The sequence below is a fragment of the Neophocaena asiaeorientalis genome, unplaced genomic scaffold (genome assembly GCF_003031525.2).
Source record: "Neophocaena asiaeorientalis asiaeorientalis breed wild unplaced genomic scaffold, Neophocaena_asiaeorientalis_V1.1 scaffold342, whole genome shotgun sequence".
NCBI lineage: Eukaryota > Metazoa > Chordata > Mammalia > Artiodactyla > Phocoenidae > Neophocaena > Neophocaena asiaeorientalis.
In genome coordinates this window covers 981290-998438 of record NW_020174037.1, presented here as the reverse complement: position 1 = coordinate 998438, position 17149 = coordinate 981290, and positions in this window count along the sequence as shown.

The window sequence follows — 17149 nt, the reverse complement described above, 5'->3', positions numbered from 1 at the left end:
ACCAAAAAAAAAAAAAAAAAAAAGAAAAAGAGAAAGAAAAAAAGAACTCCCTACCCTGAACTCAGTTTTGCTGTGAACATAAAACTGCTCTAAAAAATAATCTATTAAAAAATTGTAAGCTATTATGCAAAATTTCAACTGTATACAAAATTAGAGAGAATAGTATAATGAATGGATCCCCATGGACCCACCACCTTAGATCTTAGTATCATTTGAATGTTCAGGGTGACCAGTGAAATAATTTCTTTTTAAATTGACTTCAGATTTTACAACTGACATAAAAATAAAATGATTGACATTTATATATTCTGTGGAAATTATAAATGATAATTTTTTAAAAAGCATAATAAATATGTCTTCACATTTGGGAATTTTTAGTCCCTAAAGGGTCCCAGTGCACTCTCACAGCTATCTGATTTCATAGTGCACATAAGCATTGGCCACTTCACTGTCATTTGGACATCAGAATGCACTGGTCCTCTCAAGAGCATTTGAAATCAACATGAAAACCCTAATTCATTCCAATGACCACTCACCCTCACACTTCAGCACTTTTAGACAAAAGCAAAGACAATTAGCCACTGTGAGTTACACACACACACACACACACACACACACACAGCGCTTTGAAAACAGAATGACTAAGATGTTTACCCAAAGAAATACATACAGTTTCTTGAATGTGCTGGGCTGCTTCCCACCCCTTAGGTCTTTTCACTCGCTGTATCTCTGATGCCCCCGGCTTGATCCAGTGGATTCCCACTCATCCTTCAGCTCTCAATTCATGACCCCTCCCCTGAGGAGCCATCGCTGATCTTCCTACTCTCCCCCTGACATAGATGGCTTTCTTAGTGTTCGAGTATTATCCTTTGCTAACCTCTGACCCTATACTTGATTTACATTTTCTGTCTTCCAGTTGTCTGTAAGCTATGTGAGAACAGAACCATTGAACTGTATAGAGAAGCATTATAATGTAGGAATTAAGCAACAACATATAAGCTTCAGAGTTTATGAAACCTGGCTTCAGATTATAATCTCAGCACCTGGGAAGCCTTATGCAACTGTCTGTGAAGGCTTAGGCAACTAAGCTGAGCCTTTGTGAGCCTATGTGAGCTTTTGTCACATTTTAAGTGACGATACTAATACCTACATCGCAGAGTTGTCATAGTGTTATAAGAGATTATGAACATAAAGCATTTAGAAGAATGAGTATCAAGGACATAGTTACTTCTCAATAAAAATATGTTGAAAGAAAGAAAAAGAAGGAAAGGAAAAAGAAAAGGAAAGAGGAAGGAAGAGGAGTGAAGGCCCACGCAAAAAACAAATGGATGAAAAATCCCCACATTTGTTAACCATTTTTAATCTTGAGGATTGCTCTCCTCTATTTAGTTATGGCGAAATTAGAGGGACTTTTACATTTTGAAGCTGAAATTCTTCCAGTGCACTCTTCCTTTTATGAAGAAAAACATGCTTTTTAATTCTTTTTAAGCCATTACTCTGAGGGGGAATGCACGGATTTGCCTTTCTATCGGCTGATGTGATTTCCATCTTTCAACTGCTCGTTTCTATCCTTGGGCTCACTCATTTTTGATGGGCTTCATAGCCTTTTTTAATCTGAAAATTATATTTACTGGGCACCTACTAGTACAGAGAATTACAGCTAACACAATATTGAAACAACATGGTCTTTTCAATTTTGCTTTCTTATCACCCAGGAGTTGGCAACACTAAGTGTGTGTGAGGTGAAGTGGTGGGTTAGATGACCCAATGTGTGTAGCTCATGTACTTGGGCATCTTGTTTCTGGAACAGGGGCTCTGAATAACAGGTACTTTTATCTTTCTCAGAAAAGCTCAACTTTGAGCTCCTGCTATATGCCCGGCACTGCTGTAGACATGGCAGGGGACAACAAGGGAAGTAAGACTCCACTCCTGCCCGCAAGGAGCTGACTACAGAGTAGGGGGAATTAGACACGGAGATAAGAACAAGCTAAAGAAAATGTCACAGGAGAAACACAAGAAAGTGCTTGAGGTTTCAAAGGAGGGAAAGGGTGTATCAGGTTGGAGATATTACAAAAGACTTTACTTGCTCATCCATTCATCCATTCAATGAAAGATATTTATTAGGTGCCTATTATAAGCCAGGCACTAAGGTAGCTATTAAGAATAAGAGATAAATGACCCAGTATTCCTAACCTCAAAGACTTAATAATAAAGTGGGAGGGACACATATGTAAACAAACGATAACATTCCTCCATTCGTTCATTTATTTAACATTTATTATCTGTTAAGTTCCAGGCTCAGAGATGAAATAAACATGGTCCTTCTGGTAAAAAGAACCCATAATATAGTTCAGGTGATAGGCGGATAAACAAAAAAATTCAATCCAGTGTGTTAGGTGCCAATGCTAATTGTGAAATCAGAAGGTAGAGGGTGAAGGGACAGTTAATTCTTTCTGGGGTTAGGGAAGTCTGAGGGGAGCACAGTGGAGGGGATATTAGAGGATGAAGGACTTTGCCAGGTAGTTGTAAAGAGGAAGAAGGGTATTTGAGGCAGGCTGTACGACCCGGCTGGAATAAGAAGCAAGAGTCCAGATGTACTGGAGATGGAGGCTAGATTGTTGAGGGCTTTGAAGCCCTGCAGCTAGAAGAATGGAATGTCAAGGAACTTGTTAGGAGACCAGAAAGATAAAAGCATTCAATTAGGAAGAAACAGCATTCCTCAGGAGGAAGTTTCCTCTTCCTGGATTTTGATAGGTACAAATAATGGAGAGAAGGAATTCCAAGAAGAGAAAATAGCTTGAGCCAAAAGCAGAAAGCTCACACATACATACGACTGGAGAGAGTAGTGAAAGCCTATGGGAGCAGCTTTTCCTGTGTGTCTAATTCCAGACATGCCATGTGTCTGGCCCTGACTCTGACCACTGTACAGATGAACACAGCAGGGATAGCTCCCATTCACTCCTCTCTCTTCTTCAAGGTTCAGTCTTGGGGATTCAGACTTTTTTGAAGTTAGGAGACCAAACTTGTTTTTAAGGCCGCCAGATCACATGGCTTTAGAGCCCTGTGACAGAAAGGGTCCTGTGGCTCCAGTGCAGACTGACCTATACCAAAGCCTCTGCCCTGCGTTGGCGGCTGGGGAGGCCAAAAAGAACATGCCTGTTTTCTCCTTCTGAGTTTGGAAGTGACTGAGAAATAAGACTAGGAGGCAGACCACTGGAGATCAAAATATCAGCTTTATTTATTGATAAAGCTGACCTGCAGCCAGCTGGGTTCCTGAAATGCCCCTCAGCTCATCTTCGCTAACCCTTCAAAGTTGGCTTAGCCACGGTCACATGGCAGAACAGAATGCAGGTGTCCTGTGGACAGACTGGCTCTAAAAGGATTCACAGAGAGAGAAAAGGCAGGGGCAGATTCACATGTCGGGTAAGTCACCCCTTCTCTTGGGGCAGGGAGAAGCCGGAGAGTTCATACTTTTCCATTTTGGGGAAGTGACTTGGAAATTCTCTTCTTTCTGTGGAATGTGAGAAGCAGGGAATAACTATGGATGCCCCCCCCTGCCCCCCACATCCCACCAGACACACTCACACTAACTTCACCTTTTTTGCCTTGTAGGATTTTTATTTTCTACTGCCCGACTAAGCACTTAGCTATTTACTCCGAAGTGGGAAATCTTTCTCTCAAGTCTACAAGCTCCTTAAAGTCACAAAGCATCATCTGGTGTTTTTTTAAAAAATCTCTTCCCTCTCATAGAGACTAGGAAGAAAGACAGAAGGGAAGGAAGGAGGGAGGAAGGGAGGGAGAGAGGGAGTGAAGGCAGGAGGGAAGAGTAGCCCTAGGCTGTGCTGACTCTGACTCGGTCCTCAGCTTTCCCAGCTCCAGCTTCCCCCCAGTCTCTCTGCTCCCACAGCTGGAGTCAGTCTTTTGTTTTTTTTTTTTTGGTACGCGGGCCTCTCACTGCTGTGGCCTCTCCCGTTGCGGGGCAATAGGCTCCGGACGCGCAGGCTCAGCGGCCATGGCTCACGGGCGCAGCCGCTCCGCGGCATGTGGGATCTTCCCAGACCGGGGCACGAACCCGCGTCCCCTGCATCGCCAGGCGGACTCTCAACCACGGCGCGACCAGGGAAGCCCGTGTCAGAGTCTTTAGCGCAGGCTTTGGGACCAATCCTGAGGGCCATGACTCCTAACCTAGTCTCAGGTCACCCTGTTCATAGAATGGGGGTCCTGCTGCCTGCAGCTCAGTCCCTGCCAAATAAATGTCTTGCTTACATTCTGCTTATTCCAAGTGGCCCTTCTGGAGGTTGAGTTCTCTACCAGAACCTTCACTCTTAAGGCAGAATCCTTGTTTCTGGCCTCCTGTGCTGCCTATCTGGGCTGATTGTGCCCCCGATAGGGTGATGCTCCAGCACCTTCTTCCCTCTTCTCAGGCTCCCCCTTTTTCTTCTTCTTCTTCTTTTTTTTTTTTAATATATTGTATTCTTATTATGTAACTGCTACACTTCCACTTTTATTTATTTATTTATTTATTTTTGGCTGTGTTGGGTCTTCGTTTCTGTGCGAGGGCTTTCTCCAGTTGCGGCGAGCAGGGGCCACTCTTCATGGCGGTGCACAGGCCTCTTACTGTCGCGGCCTCTCCCGTTCCGGAGCACAGGCTCCAGACGCGCAGGCTCGGTAGTTGTGGCTCACGGGCTTAGTTGCTCCGCGGCATGTGGGATCTTCCCAGACCAGGGCTCGAACCCGTGTCCCCTGCATTAGGCAGGCAGATTCTTAACCACTGCGCCACCAGGGAAGCCCAGGCTCCCCCTTCTTGATGAGCCCTTCCCTGACCGTTTGTACTATCCTCAGCAAGTCTTGCTGGGTTTTGAGCCCCCAGCTTCCCTCTCTGATTTGGCCTATTTGTTGTCGCTAGATCCCTGGTTCTGACATCAGGAGGATGATTCCCTTGAACAAGCACAACAGTAACAGCAGTAACACACATCCAGATCAGGGCTGTCATTTGAAGGAGTCACCTGGGAAGTTTGCATGACATGTCTAGTCCAGGGATGCTGCTATTGTTCCACTTTGTATGTGGGGACACTAAGGCTCCGGGAGCTTTGCAACCCACTGAGACCACACATCGAATGACAGGAGCAGCTGAAACCTCCCCCTCTGCTCTCCTTCCATGTGATTCTCCTTCTGAGGAGCTTACAGGCCACAGAAGTGATCTTATAACTCTATAGCAGTAGTTGTTCATCTTTTTTAAATCATGGAGTCCTTGGGGAATCTGATAAAAGCTAAAGACATGATCCCTCAGGAAAATACACATACACTCAAAACTTCCACACACACCAGGATGAGAACTCCTATAAACAAACAGACAAACAAACACCTTCCCCCAAATTTCAGCAACTATTATGCAGCAGGATTGTCTTCCTCATCCTCTAGACTTTCATCCCAAATAACTTCTGGCTGTTCCCAAATATCAAATCCCTGAAGGAACGAGATGTTCCTTCCAGTGCTGAGAAGGTCCAAAAGAATGTGCTGTAAAACTCAAAAGGCATTTCCACAAAGAGCATTCCAAAGATGTCTGAAGAAAGCCAGGGTCCCTGGAAAGCACAGCTTCTCCAGATGACCACCTGGAAGAGGGTAGCATCTGTGTTCCTGTCCTGGTTGACTCTTAAACAATCAGTCCCTTTCCCTGTCAGGCAAAGCTCACAGAGAGGCTTTGGTGTGATAACTTCCCATCTGCTAAGTCAATGAGGGGCAATTCCAAAGCTTAGAGGATACTTCCTCCATGCAGCCTCAGGGGCCTCTCCAGGCAGTTACATGCTTCTTCCTTCCTGTCCCCAAAGCTTTGTGTAAATCTGCGTCTCTACTCTCATCTCTACCTCTGCCAACAGACTTTGAGCACAGACCTGAATGGCAGACACTGGATTCATGCATGTAATCACTGGACATTTACCAGGAGACCACCATGTGTTAGCACCGCAGACACCATGGTGAACAAAACAGTGCTGCAGACTCTCAAGAAAGGCAGACAAACAAGACGTAGCATGCCTAATGCTATCCTCTGGGAAATACAGGGTGCTTTATGGTTCAACCTGTCTTTGGGGAAGGGCACCTTTTAAGCTAAAACGTGATGTATATCTTTCCAGAGCCCAGCACAAAGTATGTGTTTAATCTTAAACATTTCCCTCAGCAAAATCCTATGTTTGCTGGAGGGCTCACTCGCGGAGGGCAACTGCTCGCTTATTTAAGAGAGGCTGTGGTGAACCCGAGCCTGACCATACGGAAAGGCAACTTGCATCAGGTTCAGCTGGTTACCTCCTTTAGCTGTTTGTGAGACATTTGTGAAGTGGTGGAAAAAGCAGTGGATTTAGAACTGGAGGCTGTGGTCCTGAGGCTTTGTCACCAACTACATTCGTGAGTTCTTGGGTCACTCGGTGTCTTTTCGTATATTGATGTCACCTTCCAGAGCAAAGGAAGCTATGAAAGCCCTGTTCAGACTTAAAAGCGTAATCTATCTATCCATCTATCTAATCTATCACCTAGCTGGTTCCAGTTTTGCAGGAGGAGGACGGGGTGACTGTAAATTTCAGAGACCTGCTGAGGGCATTGCTTTGTGGGGCCTGTGCTGCAAGCCTTTTGCTGCCTCACATGACATGGATTTGGCAGGGAGGGGGCAGTTTGAATTCCAGGCGGGCTAAAAGGCCTTGGCTGAGAGGCTCTAACAGATTTCACAACACAGCAGGGAAAGGCTTCCCAAGGAGAGATGGGAGAGGGAGGGTGTGCGTGTGGCTGCAATTCTGCACATTGGACAAGGGCAGGAGATGGGAGAGTCCCGAAAGGCAGGATGAGGTAGGGCGAGAAGACAGTCGGACACCTCCCCTTATCTCCCTGCTGACAACCGCGCTCCCGCCAGACGTACCGCCTCAAACTGGCCTAGGGCCCTACCTCTGTCCGCCGCCCCACAACGCGCCCGGAGAAGTGCGGGTGGAGCAGGCCGGCTTGCGCATGCGCGCCGCTGCGGCCAAACACTGAACAGAGCCCATCGCTTCTCCTTTTATCTCCTGTTGGGCCTCGGGCTAAATCCACAGCCGCTTCAGAAGTCCGTAGGCGACGGGACGCGGTGGAGGTAAGAAGAAAAGTGTCAAGAAACGCTTGGGCCTAGAACTACAACTCCCAGCAGACACCGGGTCGGCCACGCCTTCTTGTGGGCGGGCCCGAGGGTCCCCCGCGGCTTAAAGCGGCGAGATCTCCTCGCCGAAACTGCTGGGCGCTGAGCGCGCGCTTTCTGTCCTGAGCTGGGCAGAGTGGGGAAGCGGTGGTGTCTTTCCGTTTTTGCCACTTTGTACCCGAACTAGCAAACACCACAAAACAAATAAACTACAGCCAAGCGCGTTTAGAAGCTTCTATCAGGTTCGGCAGCTTGTTGCTCCTGCTTCACAAATTCTGAATTGCCGATTTAGCAAATGAGAACCTAAAAAATAGCTCGTTTGTTAAATTCCTGTAAGATGAATTATTTTCCCGACCATTTAGGAGCACCTTTATTCTCTAGTTTGCAGGTGGCAGTGGCTGATGTTTAGTCTCACTTTTTTTTTTTTTGTAAAGACTCAATAAATAAGAGGGGCGTCTTAAATCTTGCAGTAAATCATCCTGAAAAAGTAAAAGCTTATTTGTTGATTTGATAAATGTTCTACTTTAATTTTCCAAGTTTTAACTTTTGTAATGAAGTGTCTTTAAAATGCAGCATACTTGAAATTATGTTTTAAGGTGTAGATTTTAAAATGTACTTTTAATTGTAACCTAATCTTTGAATAGGATGTAGAGGGGTGAGGTTTAAAACTGCTACTCTTCGCTTCTTGCTGTAGGGAAGAGAAAAGTGATGACCCTTAGCATGAGGAATAGCTACCAGAATAGTGCTATTGGGGTCCTAGGTCCTCACGACTATACTGGGTTTCTTGAACAAAGTAGTTTCTTGTATTAAGAACTGACAGTTTTACTGGGTTAAGGCACTAAAATTTAAGAACTTTCCTTTTCTCTTCCTACCTCAAGTTCTAACCCTGATTTCTCACAGCCACTAATAAGCCACCTCGAAATGCCAACAATGAACTTTTGTTTTTTGCAAACAAATACGTTTTAAAGGCCTCAAAGGGAATCAATTCAGAACTTGAATGCAGAATAGTTTTAGAGTTTCTGGGGGGTAGGGGCATGTCTCAACTTCAGCCTGCTGAGATTTATGATTATGTATCCTTTCAGTCTGTGTCGTGTGGCATTTGAGGATAATATGAAATTGGCCAACTTTGCCAAAAATTAACAATCTGTGTAATTTTTATTTGTTCTTTGTGTTGGGGGAGCTCAGCAATAGGCATACTGAAAACTGGTAATAATAGTTGGTGTATAGCGATTTTTGAGAAGACTAGAGTGTAGCTATTGTGCTCTAAACAAACCCTCCATACATTCTGAAACATTAAATAGGGGATAAAGCAATACTCGTGATATTTGGTAATATTTAAAATTTCCTCAGATCTCAAATGTTCTGTTTATAGTCACGAACAGAACATGTTTTCTGGCTATCAGCTCTTCTATTAAACATTCAGTTTAGCAAGCCTTAGCCAGCAGAGTAAGAAAAGAAAGCATAAGATATAAGACAATGTTATTGTGTACAAGAAAATTTCAAGAGAACATACAGACAGAGTATTAACACTTTTAAGAGAAGGCAGCTGGAAATAAGGGCAATATATAGTAATCAAATTTATTCCCATTGCCACCAACAAAGGATAAACATCAATTTGACAAAAGATGCCACTTACAGTAGCAACAAAAGCATTAGGAATCTAGAATAAATCTAAAAAAAAGACGTGCAGGATTTTAATGAAGGGAAGTATAATACTTTGTTGAAAAACATTAAGAAAACATTTATAAATGGATGGATACATTGTGTTCATGGATGAAAGGACTCTATATCTTTAAAGCTGTCAATTCTCTACAAATCTATACATTTAATATAACCCAAATCAAATTCTTATTGCATTTTTAGTGTATGTATGTTTATATACACTAAGTAAATATTTAGTGTATTGAGAATTCTGTGTGTGACTTGACAAGCTTATTCTAAAATTTATTTGGAAGATCAATGGTTCATGAATAACACATTTTTAAAGAATAAGGTGGGGGCCCTACTACATATCAAGACTTCTTATAAAACTGTAGTAATAAGACAATGTGGTATTGTTGCTGGAATAGGCAAATAGAGAACAGGTCAGGGCCTGTGCATATAGGAGGACTTATGTGATATGTCACTGGGAGAAGATGGACTATTCAGTAAATGGTGCTTAGAACATTTAGTTAACCACATGAAAAAAGAAAAACTCTCTCTCTCAACATACTAACTAAATAAACAAATAAATACATTCTGATGGATTAGAGACAAATTTGAAAAGCAAAACTTTAAAAATTTTAGATGTTCTCCTATATATCTTTATGAACTTGGTCTAAGAAGGGATTTCTTAAACAAGCTACATAAAGTTTAAACCATGAAGGAGAAGATAGGTAAATCTGAGTATATTAAAAACAAGTGGGAATTCCCTGGTGGTGCAGTGGTTAAGACTTGGGCTTTCACTGCTGTGGACCTGGTTTTGATCCCTGGTCGGGGAACTAAGATCCCACAAGTCACACGGTGTGGCCAAAAAAAATAAAATAAAATAAAAAGTAAAAGCAAGTAAGCAAACAAAACTTTTGTACATTAGAAAACATAAGTGAAATGGCAAGGCACACACTGGGAAGACATTTACAACTCAAAGAGAGACAAAAGATTAGTATTCAGAACATTTAACTTCTAAAAATCACTTAAAACAAAGACAAATGTTACAGTGTAATGATGATACCATATAATAGTGAACTAAGATATGACTTGGCAATTCCCAGCAGAGGAAAACCGAATGGCTGATGGATAGTGAGAAGATATTCAACCTCCCTGGTAATCAGGGAAATACTAATTAAAACAAGAAGACATCGTTTCACATTTATCTGATTGGAAAAATTAGTAAAACCAATTATATCCAATGTTGTCAAAAATGTCAAGAAACAGGAACTCTCATTTACTGCTGATGTTAGTGCAAACTGGTTGAGTTTGACAGTATCATGAAAAGTCAAGATTACAAAGCAATTCCACTTTGGACATACATTCTAGAGAAACTCTTGTATGTATGCATAAAATGATATGTTGGAAAATATTCATAGCAACAGCAATGATGATAATCCAAAATAGAAAACAATGAAAGTGTCCCTCAAGAGAAGAATGGATGAGTAAGCCAAGTCATTCAATGGAATACTATAAAGCAGTGAAAATGAATGAATTAGAACTGCATTATCAACATGTATAAATCTCAGAAAACATAATTTGTGCAAGAACAATTACAGAGTGATGTATACAATGTCAGCATGTTACCATTTACAAAAAGTTTGGAATATATGAAACAATACTAGTCATTGATTATGGACACTTGCATATGTAGAGAAAGTATAAAAAAATACATAAGATTAATAAACACCAAATGCAAGGGGAAGGAAGTAAAATTGGAAGGAGCTTCAAATATGTCTATAACATATTATTCCCTTATTTCTTGAAATTGTCCATTAAAAAAAGGAAAGAAAAAGATGGACTGACCTGTCTGGTGAACTGAAGTTACACTTATATTTTCAAATAACTTTTTGAGTTTCCTTTATAATTCAATCCAATGAACCATCACTCTCTCTCTGTAGGATCCCTTGGCATAGAGGACTAAGGGATGGTGGGGTCTTGCTGACAGCCATCTGCCCAGCTTTCTATCTCCACATTTCTACAACGCAGTGGGACTAGTGGAGATAACATGCTTAGCTGGCACTGAGGAGTTTAAATCTGGCTGAGAATCCTTATTCTAGGAGCAGGATGGGTGCAGCCTGAGAGCATGGCTCTCTACCGCTGATCTCTGGTGGATGCTGATAAAAGCTGCCATTTTAAGCACTTAAACACCTCATCTTTCTGTAGGCATCTTCCAGTCAAAATGGGCAAATTAATCTATTGAATCCCAGATGCTAGTGGGATGGCAGCTGAGCCAAATTCTTGAATGAGGGTCTCTACCCCCTTCTTTAATTGGTTTTCAGTTTTAGCAAAGGTGCTTTTGGGGGTAGGCAAAATGGGTGAAGGTGGTCAAAAGGTACAAACTTTCAGTTATAAAATAAATAAGTCCTGGGGATGCAATGTACAGCATTAAGTAGTGCCAGTTGTACAGGCTGTTGGCTCTTCATCTTTGACCACACTGTCACTGCTCACCCCTTCCTAATCTCCAGATCGCTGGAGATGTTTGAGCCCAGGACTGTAGGGTCTCCACCACCTCCATGAGCCATGAAGCAGGCATTCACTACATACTTTGGCTGAAGGTGGTAGGAAAGAGCTTCTCTGTCTTTAGGAAGAGTCTACTAAGCCTTTGCCATGGACAATTGGCTTTTTACCTTCTCAGCTGTTTTTTTGTTTGTTTTTCTTTTTAATTTTTTTTACTTTTTTCCTTTTAATTTTTAAAGTATAGGTGACAGACAATATATTAGTTTCAGGTGTACAACGTAGTGATTTAACATTTACATATATTACAAATAGATCACCAAAAGTCTAGTAGCCATCTGTCATCATACAAAGTTAGTACAATATTATTGACTACATTCCCTATGCTGTGTATTACATCCCCATGATTTATTTATTTCATAGCTGGAAGTTTGTACCTCCTAATCCCCTTCACTTAGTTTGCTCAACACCCCTCCCACCTTCTCAGCTGGTTTTAATCACATGGTTTTCTATGGGCAAAAAACCAGCTATAGCTTGTTTCCATAGAGTTGCACCCAGGGAAGGGGAAGTAGTCCATTTTAGATCATAGTATAGAGCTCCACCAAGCAAAAGTCACAAAGGCAGGACCCGGAGCTAATAAACCGCCCCCCCCCACCACATACACACTTGAATTCATTTTATGGGGCTTTTTCCTGTAAGTAATAAAACCACAAAGCATTCACCTGTGTAAACATGATTAAGCTCTAGTATCATACAACTGAAATAAATACCAGCAGTTTAGAGAAAAAAAGTTCTTGGTTAACAGAGATATGATAAACACAGTTTAATATGAAGATTCGATTTCCACCAAAAAAGGAGAATGATGGTCTTAAGAGGGGGTTTCTATCTTCCAGCTTGTTACTTTAGTTAATCAATGTAGAGCCCAGGCTGCCTCTCTCTTGGTGAGCCTGACTTCCATGGTTTCAGACTCCCAGGCAAGTGAGAAGGACTTAGCTCTCTCGAGGAGTTGATGTGGTGGGCCTTCCTAGTTTGAAAGAACAGGCAGTCAGGTAACTGTTACTGATGGTCATGGTGACGTGTGCAGCCATGTATGGGGTTAGAGGGGGCCTGTCAGCAAAAGGCACTGGATGCCTCGTCATCTTCCCAGGAAGTTGTGAGAATTCGGTTTTGTTTCTCTATTTTTTGCTGGTGGAATGTAAAGTAATATTAGTCATCAGATGCCAACTCTCCACATGCATAGTGGACTCCATGGTGAATGGGGGAGGGGAGAATTTATGTCTTTGGTTTCATTCTCCCATTTAGAGAGCTAGGAAATTAAATGGGCTTCACAGCATGGTCACTTCTGATTTGCAAACACCCTATTCATGTGATATAAAAAAGAACAATTTCCTTCTTTCTTTTCTTCTTCCCATTTTTTCTCTCCCCTACTTCTCTCCCCCGCTTCCTTCACATTCACCTAATCATCCATCCATCCACCCAACCGTCCACCCAATATTGACTGAGTACTTTCTATGCACCAAGCTCCTTAGACCAGTAGTTATGGTCCAGGAATAGAGAGGGTAGAGGCCTATTCAAGGGCAGGAGCAGTGGGGATAGAGGGTATGGCAGAGAAATGAGGGAGCTGACAAGACATGACACCCAGTAGTAGGTGAATGGTGGTGATGGAGTCAAAGATAACTTCTGACTGGAAGCCTTCTCCCCCCATTTTGCAGAGTTCTACAGTCTCTGCCAGTAACTCTGGAACTTGGGTACCACCTGAAACAAACAAAATGTGGTAAGTACTGCAATCTTTCTACATGTAATTTATAATGCATGGACATGCTGCCCCAAGGTTCTGCTGGGCAAAGTTTCACTTGATATCTATAGTCAACCAATATGCTACCACACAATGATTGTGTATCAGTTTACATAATTAAAAGCTATAAGAAGCTTAAATGGCTGAAAAGTATAAATTTTAACTAAATTTTTGAACTCCCAAAATCATATAAGAAAAACTAGCAAAACACAGAACAATCAGATGGTCCAGGAGACCAACTCTAAAGACAGAGAACATTGATGAAAGAGAGAAGGTATTGGAAATGAGACACATAAAAATGCCCTGGGACCAATCATATAGAAATGCTGAGGGCAAGTCATTAGCAAACCTGGAAAAGCATTGCAATAAGTATTTGTTATTACAAAGAGCACCTCAATGCAGGGGTTAAAAGTGTACACTAAAGATTGTCACAGTAGGAGGATTTCTCTGGACCATCTATCTGTTTGAGGCACCTACTCTATCATAAGTGCTTTTATAGGAGACACACACAGAGCTCAGAGCTGCAGAGAATATGCACAGGAAGACAGCTCAGTACAGACAACTCTATGTGGCTGAATCTAATCACAAACAACCATGGGTTGCTCTCTCAAGAGCCTGATTATTGAACTCATTCAGTGCATCTAAGAACATAACTGCTAATTTTGCTTATAATGAAATGCATGAATAAATAAATGCATTAATACTCTAGTAAAATCTATTAAAGTATGATGGCTGGTGGAGGTGCAAAGCACCAGAGGAGGACAGGGAAGGGAGAGTATTCAGCTGGGAAGGGCTGTGGTACCACACTGGTTGTTACCCTCCGTGTCCTGGGATGTGGCACAGATATTTACACCGGCCAAGGAAGGCTGACATTCTCCCCCTGCGTGTTCTACTTCCTAGGGCAGGCACATCTAGTAATTTCAGAACAATTTCTAGTAATGAGAGTGAAATTAAAAATAACAAGAGAGGGGAATGCAGCTAGCCGAAGTGGAAGGTAAATCACCGGAATCCCAATCCAGCAGTCTTCCTTCTACCTCACACAGCAACTTAAACTCTTGCTTCATTTATTTTTATATACCTCAAAATTCACTCTTTTTAGTGTTCAGTTCTATAGATTCTGAAAAACACACAGTCATGCAACCATCTCCAAAATTACGATGCAGAACCGATCCATCACCCCCCAGGGTACCCTGTGCTGCCCCTCTGCAGTCAACCCTTCCTCCCACCTTTAACCCTGGAAACCAGTGCTCTCCTCTCTGCTCTTTAGTCTTTTCCAGAAAGACATGCAAGTGGCATTATATAGTAGCATAGCAGCTTTTTAATTAGGGGATTTAAAACAAAGCGAGCCAACAAGAACAAAGCCAGAGCCTATTCCCTGAATATTCTAGTCAAGCAAAATTTACTGTGCCAGACTCCTCACATCTTCCTAATGCTTCTCAAAATATTTTTCCTGATTGAAGCAACTTTTGTTTCTCTTTCTCCCGGTCCCAACCCTCAGTTTGCTTAAGAATTTGGGGGCAGCTTTGCAGTTGTTTCCTGTGTGGCGATGATTGTGTGTTTGACTCTACAGAGGAGACCGGCTTTGCAATATTCTGTCTGGAAAAGAGGCAGTGTTGCGTTTTTCTAGAAATGTTATAAATTAAGTGTGAACTAAAGAAGAGAGCTCATTTCATGGAGTTCCGTTAGGATTTTCTTGAAAGAGCGCAGACAAGAAGGGTGTGGGAAGCACAGCGAAGCACGTAAAAATTATTAAAACTCTAAGGGTCCTCTTTTATGAAGGCCAACTTCATACATAAAGGTACATAAAATTCCTGAAACATAAAACTGTGAGGCATGCAAAGGAAAGCCAACACCTGTGGGTTTGTTGGGGTGCACACAAACGCCATGAGGCAGACAGGCCAGCTCTAGGCACAGCATGAGTTCATCGCCTAACTCTCCATCACCCTCTCTACTCTGGTTCTTCATGATCCAGAACACATTAACTATAAAAACAAATGGTACGAGAGCTGGATTTTACCTTAAATTTCCTTTGGCTATTATTGGCTATTACTGGTAATAATAAATATTATTATTATTTATTAAAAATGGGTTCAGGGATATGGATTTGTTTTGTTCCATTCCATGAAGTATGGAAATGATAACACTACCTACTGGGGATAAGGATGGAGTGAAACATAGGCTGCTTCCTCTCTCCTCCATCTTCACTGGTAGTATTTATTGTGCATCCTCTCTGGACTAGGATAGTTGCTGTTTGGCTGGTGCTGTCTTAGTATAGTTAACTTCTTTCCATTATGTCACCTTGCTTTCCCAGCCTATTGTTAAATCATTTGCATCAAACCGCTATGTATGCCTGCTGACTGGGGCTCTGCCATTGTGCTTATCACCAGTATCAGACAGAGGAGCAGTGAAGGGCACCAAGGGAAACACTATATAAACACAGTGATGGAGATAGTGGCCTGGTGACCCATGGGGACAACATATGCATAAGATCCCTGTATTTTCTCAACTCTCAATTTGTGACAAAATCGAGGTCCCGACAAGACATTAATATATATTTTTATTTGTGAATGTATTATATACAAAGTCTTACCCAAATATCTTATGATTTATTAATAAAAGTAAAATAAAATTCAGTTCTGCATGCAATAAATCTAACTTTTAATATAGAAAAAAGTAAATTCATGAAAAGGATGGGTTTGATGTACAATCTCTGGCATCAGGTGGTGAAACAGATGGTTTGTAAGTACATAGCAAAGGAAACAGCATGGGTTTACTAAGAGCAAGCCATGCTAAACCAACCTTGTTTCTGATTATGATAGGGTTGACACTGATAGAAAGGAGAAATTCCTTAAAATCAGTGTATCTTGATTTCAGTAAGGTTAAAAAGTTTCCTTGAGGACAAGATGGAGAAAAGGCACCTAGATGGTAATGCGGTAGAGCTGTTGCTGGTTAAACAAGTGGTTAATGAACCAGGGCACCCTCGAGGGAGGTATATAGTGGTATGTCATAGGACTCTAATTGTTCCCTGATTTTATCAATAACTTGAATGAAATCTGTACATACCTTTACTCAACGTTTTCAGAGATATTTAGTACAATGAATATCAAAATCAAGATTTTATAAGAAGAAAAAAGCAGACTGGGACAACTCCCCAAACTAATAAAAGGTTTTTAATAAAGACAAATGTAAAGTCCTAAACCTGTGCTTTAAAAAATGCACAAGTATAGAATGGGGGTAATTTACTTCTTGTTAGTTCATGAAAAGAAGACATGGATATTTAAGTCAGTTTCAAAAGTAATGTGAGTCAACTGTATAAAATGGTTGCTGAATAATCGAATAGTGTTGGTATCAGATGGAAATGGCCATCCCGCTGTACTATCTTTTTTTTTTAAAGGATTGGATTTCTTTTAATTAATTAATTGATTTGTTTATTTTTGGCTGCATTGGGGCTTCCTTGCTGCGCGCGTGTTTTCTCTAGTTGCAGCGAGCAGGGGCTACTCTTCGTTGTGGCGCACGGGCTTCTCATTGTGGTGGCTTCTCTTGTTGCAAAGCATGGACTCTAGGTGTGCCTGCTTCAGTAGTTGTGGCACGCGGGCTCAGTAGTTGTGGTGCGTGGGCTCAGTAGTTGTGGCGCAAGGGCTTGATTGCTCCACAGCATGTGGGATCTTCCCGGACTAGGGCTCAAACCCATGTCTCCTGCATTGGCAGGCAGATTCTTAACCACTGCACCACCAGGGAAGTCTCCTGCTGTACTTTCTCATAGTCACACGCATCAGTAGAATTGTTTCTAGAACCATGTGTCTGATTTCAGGAAAGACATTAACAAACTGGAGCAGATTCTGAGGATCTGACTTTGCTGATTTGAGTCTGAAGATCCCATCATGGGACAAATAGGGGGAAAGAAGCAACATGTACTGAATGTCTACTTAGAGCATAAGAGAGAAGGCAAAAAGGCTGGAGGTCAAAAGGAGGATGGAATAAGAAAAGGTGAGCTATCTAGGACAGGGAAAGAGTCAAGTAGGACATTCTGCTCCTCTCTTGCCCTGAATAAGGGTGAG